Below are 7306 nucleotides of genomic sequence, written 5' to 3'. Positions count from 1 at the left end.
CGCGGCCCGGCCACTCAGCGGCGGCGGGAGCCCGCGGGGGCGGCTCCTTCCCGGCAGCGCCGGCCCTGACGGGAACGGGGCCCGGGTGGGAGGAGAGGTTCCAGCAGTACGGCTTGCAGGCTGCTGGGGCTGGGGCCGAGAGATACCTCCGCAGTCTCTGCACACCCTTCCCTTGTGTGTCAAGGTAATGCCTCCTCTAAAAGTGCCCCGACTCCCTCGTCTCTCCTGTTTCTGTATTACGGCCCCAGTCAACGCTACAGGTGTTGAAATCATCGGCGTACCTTTTTTAGTGGGTTGACTTACACACTTGAATCTCCCGCATGGTATTTTCAAGATGGATGTAATGGAAACGCTCCTGGCATTCAATACCAGTGTTTATCAGCCAGGTGTTCAATTGGCATGGGATCAGATTAGGAGAAAACTTCATCTCTATATACCCTCTTCAGTCTTGGCCTTAGCACAGCTGTATACTTGCGGATACACCTCTACGTACACTTCATGTAGTGCTTGCTAGGTGTCCTTAGAGTCCAGTTGAACAGTGAGCTCAGCACTGGCAGAGGAAAGATGGAAGTCACACCAATGCCCCATGCAACGCAGACATAACCTACAACTGCTGGTGTTTAACTGTGGGGAGGTTTGTTAAGAATAACAAAGCTGGAACAACACTAACGGCATTGCAGACCTGCTTACATATCAGCCTCCTTCCTCACGGTAGGAGAATTCCAAACAAGTGACCACACTTGCAAACCAGCCAAAAGAGAGATAAGATAATCAAGGGTTTGATACACACAAATTGTTTTGAATTGATACCTTTAGACTCTGTCCCCCACACTGCAGTAATGTCAGCGGTGCTGATAACGTCTCTGTCAAACAGGTAATGTCAAGGATTTGACTTCTACAGGTATTTAACAAGCATTCAAGAGTGTATCGTATTTCTTAGGAGGAGCAGCACACCTAAAAGTGAGGGGGAATATTTTAGAGCTGGTGGGCCACAGGCCTGCATCCCTGCTGTGTCGTAGTTACCAAATTATTGGAGTGTTTTATCTTAAATAACCTGCCATTACTTGACAAATGACATGCATCGGAATGCAAGCTGAATTCTTCTTGGAAATTCAAGTAGCGGTCAAATGCTTGATCAGTTCAGTGCTCTGAATATGGGTCTGAAAGGGCACGGCCACTGCCATTGTGTTTGTAGGCTGCCCGGCAGTACATCGCACAAAGGGTGAGGTTGGCAGGGACCTCTGAAGGTCGTCTGGTTCAACGTCCTGCTCAAGATGTTTCAACACCTGCAGCAGGTTCCCCAGGGAGCATTTTCTCAGGAAGTACTAATTCAGGAGTAATAAATGAAGTGTCAGCAATTCTTCATTCCAAAGAACATTTTGGAAAAACAGCTTCCCAAAGTTTCACATGTACAGCTTTCAAATGATCCTTGGATCATCCTTTGTGCACATTTTTGAGGTTCCTTTCAATGATCTAATATAACCAAATAAGATGAAATAGGGATGCTTACGATCTTTAATAGAAAATCTAACTATTCCATTGCAGGCAATTATTTAGCTTCTATGGCTTGAAGCCTGGATGTTACTGTAGACTCTCTTCAGACTGGTGCAATACTCCTGCATTGGGTATTCACAATGCTTGAGCTGCGTTAGTTCAGCTTGCCAATGTAAAACAGGGCTAGTGTGAAGAGCTAATTTTCACATTTGCCCCACGTGGTGCAAGAGTATGACTATAAATTAAAAAAATATAGCACAAGTATGTAGATTTGGTAAATCTGTAATAATTTAAAAAATTTCTTTGTACCAGCATGTTGCAGGTGGGTGTTTACCCAAAAATATAGAAGGTGCTTGCTGCAATTATGCAAAATTAAGATATCCATTTGAAGAAAGAACCTGTAATATCAGTAGATTTATTATATGCATGTTTGATAACTGTACCAGATGCAGTGGAAACACTTGCCTTACAATGAAGGTTTAGTTAAAGCACATACATAGAGCCACTAAATATCTTGTGGAGGTCCACGCAGAACACATGCTGCATCGCTGAATGGACTAGGTGTACTGAAGTAGCTCTTACAATACCATGTCCTTGATTCCATGGAGGGATAATGCATGGCAACAATAAATCATTTATAATGGAAAACCAGCAGCAAAATTTTAAGTGTATTTCTGTTTATTATTTTTGTAGTACCAGTTTATTATATGGTCTAAAAGTGAACCCTACAGAATCCAACTGAAAAGACTGTGTTGGAGACTCTGGAGAAACAGGCCTCTAAAACACAAATTGGCTGTCACAGTTTAAAAAAACTTTTGGGTAAAGCTGCTCCCAGCTCAGGACTCCTTGCAAATGATGTCTTTTGATTTTTTTTTCAGTATTTAAAAAGAAACAGCAATCAGAAGACAGAACACATTCACATAAAATGAGTAATACACAATGTCAGTTAATGAAAAATTGCCCTGAAGCTATAAAGGTGTCTTTTCTACATGTTTTATTTAATAGAAAGCAAAATAAAAACAAACAGGAATCTTAGGCGCTGGTGTAGATTGTATCACAGTGCAGAAATTCCATGCAAAGCTAAGCAGCTTGCTTGGAGCCTGGGGTGAAAAAAAAAAAGCAACGACTCTTGCTGGCCAGGCCAGATAAAAGAGTATTGACTATATATTTCATTTGTGTTCCTTGCTTAATTTCTTTTCTCCTTTCCTTATCTTCATACCCTGAGCTTAGGCAGACCAGTGTATCATTTCTGATGAGCAAGGCAGCCATCCAAAACTCAGCTTAATGAAAATGCTGTATCTCGCAGCACTATTCCTCCCATACACCACTATTGAGCTGGGTGTATGGCATTCAGAGCTTTCTGAATCAATGTAAGCAATAAATTTACAATATTGTTATTTTCATTTGTCTAGACAATCTGAAATACCTGGAAACACATGCTTGTTTGTTAGTTGCCCTTCATAGCTTTTAGTATGGTAAAGTTTTGAAAAAAATGTTTTCAATTAATATTGCATGTTTCTGATCCAGGAGTTGTTTTGGCATATAGTAGCATCTTCATATTGTATATAGAGAGGATTAAGGACCTACATATAATGCTTTGGTCTCCATTTGAGATATTCCTGTTAGTCTGTGTTCATATGCCTTGACACCCATTATTGTGATATTATAGTTCATGTGCTAAGATTTCCAGGAAATTTGAAGTAGCTCAGTACATGAGCTAATTCTAATGTATTCAAGAGCAAACCATAGTGGTACTTTACTGAAGAGTAACAAAGAGTATAGAGGATATTTTTATGACATTTTAAATTTTATTAGTTGCCTGTTTTTATATGTGACATTCTTGCTATTCCTATTCTTGTTTTAGAATTTCTGTCAATCTTAATATGTAGAAAAGCATTTATTTTGTTATCAGAATTTAAAATGTTTTCATGGTCTTTTTAAAATGAAAGGAGAAAGGAAAGACTGAGCAATGTTTTTAGATGAAGGACTACTAACATTTTGATGAAGTTCTTTCTAAAGGATCTGTATAACATTTTATATTATTAGAATAATTATGAAGCTAGAAACTTCACAGTGCCACCTACTGTTGAAATTTTTAAAACCTTGCTAGTTTGGGTGTCTTCAAATAAAAGGGCAATGGAGGAAAAATTTATTCTGTTGGTGTAAAATATTTCAAACATCTGAAGAATGTTGGAGACACTTGCTGATTTGCTGAGTGAATTTCAGTCACACTGAATTTCTGAGCTTTGAATCAGTGACTATTTTGACTGAGGCTGTTTTGAGAAGTGACTTTCAGGATCTGGGATTTTGTGCTAGAACTTTTTTTGATGTTATATTCTTAACAAGGAATTTCATTTTAAAATTAGCCCCTGTGATAACAATAGAAAAAAACTGATGAAAGTATTGAGTGAGACAAAATCTATTTTCAACTCAGTGATAAGGACACATCCTCTGTTTTATAGAGAGGTCTGCATGAGATGTAAAACAAGGACCTGGAATCAGCATATGTGCTACAAGCTCCGTTCCTGTCTTACATTGCAAAGCCATAAGATGGACCATGGATCAGTGCTTGGTTGTTGACAGAAGAGCTGGTATGTCCCCAGCCACGGTGGCTGGAATTCATCTTCCCTAACCCTTACCATCTAAAAGTTAGATGAAGTTAATGTCCTGTTCAAAGTACAGTATCTGGTTCTTTCTTCACTTCTCAAAGAAGACTCTGTCTCTGTGGTTACCAGAAAAGTAACTGTATCCTGTAATCTTTTCCCATGCCCCAAACTGTATTGGTTATGATTTCATTCCCTGGAACCATGGTAATAAAAGAAGTCATAGGACTTTGTCCATGAGTATGAACAAGCAGAGTACAGACCTTTGCTTTTTCTTCCTGAGGAAGGTTCAATTTCCAATTCAGTTTCAAGGAGTCAGAAATGGTTTATCTTCTGCTGGTACTTGTCTTATCCTGTAGAATAAACTGACACTGTAACGCTTTGAATTCTTGACTGTCAGAATTTCCATCTTATTAAGGCTTGATGGCTTAAATTTAGAAATTAAATTCCTTTCAAGTTGAGAAATTCTTGAAAATAATGTGTTTAAAACAGATAAAAGAGCTTGTAATGACAATTTAGCCATTTTGATTTAGTATTTTAGAAGCCTTTTGGAGGAGCTCTGGAGGACTCCCCTTTTCCATTCACAGTGGAGAAGGACTGCTGTTGTGACAGTATTGCTCTGTTGTACTTAATTTTGTTCCATCAGGCAGATAACAATTTTCAGAAGTTTTTTGTAATGCTTATGAACATGCAGTCCTGAGTAGACATTTTACCAACGTTACACTGTAAGAGTTTTAAGTTAGCTTGATAAAAAGCAAAATAAAGGACATTTAAATGTTGAGCTTATTATGTCTTTCATGCAGTGAAAAGCATGTTTTTGGGAAAGGTCAATGAAACAATTATTTTTTTTAATTTACTTTCTGTGATACTTTTGTATTCCTAGTCAGGCTAAAAACTGTTCAATCCTGTGGGCTAACAGCTATCTTCCATCGCTCTCTAAATCCTCTACAGATAAGGGAAAATCTGAAGCTTCATGGACTTTTTAGTCAGGAACTGAGCATTGAATTTGTGGGAGAAGACAAACAAACCATCAAAGCTCTCCTCAAAGACCCAGTGTGGCAGAGTAAGTAGCCTGTGGCCTTTCTTCCTGTTACATGTCCAAATACTTTAAAGCTGCATCTTTCCAAAGGAATTAACAGGCAGTGATTAGGGCCACTCCTCTGAAAGGAGTATGGGAGTTCCTTCCCAGAACTAAAGGCCTGCATTGGTTGTATACCCCAAATTCCTGTTTTCCTGCAAGGGCGTTGCCTGAGACTGCTGGTACTCACTCAGCTTCTTGGGTCAGTTACAGTCCACCCGGTTCTTCTCACCTGTTTACCTCACTGTGCTCTATGAACTTTTAGTGTTAATGTGTATCAGACTAAATAATTAAAAGTCATGCATAGTGTATCCCAGAAAATTAGAAAGGTTGAAAATGTGCTGTGTCTTTCTTAAAGAAAAGCACAAGCTCAAATCAGAAGCAGAAGGAAAATGAATAAGCTATTTGGTGATACCATTTACAACAAAATAGCATAATAGAAGTGAAATTATTTAAAGTAATATTCAAATCATGCAGTCGTCATTGATTTAGTTTCCAGTTATACAGATATAGTTGTGTTAATGAAATGCCTCATTCAGTTTGGTGGGAAAACAATTGAAAGTTTTAACGTCCTGGCATCTGTAGATGACAAATTATGTGATCTGCACTCCTAACTCAACTAGAATCCTAATTCTTGTTTTACCCAGGGCATACTACTGTATAGGTGTGTCTAATGAAAGATGCTTCCATGACTTTCTGGAGCCAAGACAATTCTGGAATAATTCTAGAACAGAATAACTGTCCCAGAATTAAATATTAAAGTAAGCTAAAATAGGTGAATGGCCTTGTAATATAGCAATTTAAAATCCGAATTAACTTCCAGGAATAGGAACTTTTTCAACCTGCATTCCAATGAATGTATTCCAAAAAGTTTTGAAAGACTACGTTTTGCGACATCAACCGCTGAAGCTGACCTAACTATAAATAAATATATTACAAAGAGTTTGAAGAGTAGCACGTGCTTTGTAGTAAGACTCCCGTGTTTGATAAGCTATTGAACTCACCACCATCCTCAAAGTGTTTGAATACCTTTATGTCATAAGTGTGCTGACCCAGCTACTGCTCATCTTTCCCTGTCAATTTTCACGTCTTCTCAGGAACTCAGAGAGCCTAGACATCTCACAAATGCATACTATAATTGTTCACATTTTTTTGTTGCACCTTCCACCCCCCAAAAATAGAAAATGTGAAAGTAAGAACAGTACTGAGTTCTCTTTGACTTGCATTTTCTGATGCCAAAGACAAGATAAGCATTGGTTAGAATATCTGCCCTATCAAAATATTTTAGTATACTAGATGTGTCTATAGAAATAGCATTAATAAATCAAATAGTGTTTAATCTGTGATAATATTCATAAATCTTTGCTAGAGAAGACCTTACTCTCTAAACTCAGTATATATACCCTGCTGTAACAGAAGTGTTTGCTAAATAGGGGAGAATCTGGGTGTTCTATAGCCACTTTTTTTTTTTTCCTCCTGATAGTCACATGATGTGGGAATATAATGTGTTGTTTACTACTGCACCCTCTTGTCATGCCCCATGTGTTCTGCTAACCCAGCAAGCAATTCTTACCTACAATGTTTCAAATATAAGCAGCCTGCTGACTATTCACGCTGTTCTGAAAGAGCTGCACTTGGAGCAGCCACATGCACAGGATGCTCTGCTTCTTGTCCACAGGACTGTTATGCAGACAGCCTGTTAACTATCAGCAGCTGTCAGTGGCAAGCCTGTCCTGATGGATCTGGTGGAGTGCAGACTTCTAAACATGCTCGTATTTGTGAAGGTTGGCACAGGCAGGAGGGCAGACTGCTGTTCTGCCCAAGAATGCTTTTCCAGTCTCACTCTGAGCTAGGCTGCGTAGGTAATAGTCTGAACAATTTGCACAGACTTGCTTCCAGCATCAATGTGTCCTCCATGCCTTTGTCTAAAAGGAGTGGTCAGAGTTGCAGAATCCTTGGAGTCATGATGTTTCTGTTAGTATTTTGCATAGTTCTTTTTTTTTTTTGTTTTGTTTGCTTGTTTTAAACCTTTCTTTAGCTTAAGGTACATCTTTTTGTCCTGTCCTAAATATGCTATTATGTACGTGGTGTTGCTACCCATCAGCATCTCCATATAGTGTGCTATATGGAG

At 38.9% G+C, this 7306-nt stretch overlaps 1 protein-coding gene across 1 annotated transcript in view; it reads left to right on the top strand.

Moving 5' to 3' along the window:
- The first annotated feature begins 44 nt into the window (after window positions 1-44).
- AGPS (alkylglycerone phosphate synthase) overlaps window positions 45-7306 on the top strand; it is an 80520-nt gene continuing 73258 nt past the window's right edge. The window contains exons 1-3 of the mRNA XM_040561936.1: window positions 45-184; window positions 3957-4085; window positions 5049-5160. The gene's annotated coding sequence lies outside the window, so the exon portion shown is untranslated. The remainder of the gene's footprint in view (window positions 185-3956; window positions 4086-5048; window positions 5161-7306) is intronic.

The sequence above is a fragment of the Cygnus olor genome, chromosome 6, assembly GCF_009769625.2.
Source record: "Cygnus olor isolate bCygOlo1 chromosome 6, bCygOlo1.pri.v2, whole genome shotgun sequence".
In the NCBI taxonomy this organism is placed as follows: domain Eukaryota; kingdom Metazoa; phylum Chordata; class Aves; order Anseriformes; family Anatidae; genus Cygnus; species Cygnus olor.
The sequence above is the reverse complement of the archived record's forward strand: the minus strand, read 5'-3'. Positions and strand labels throughout refer to the sequence as shown.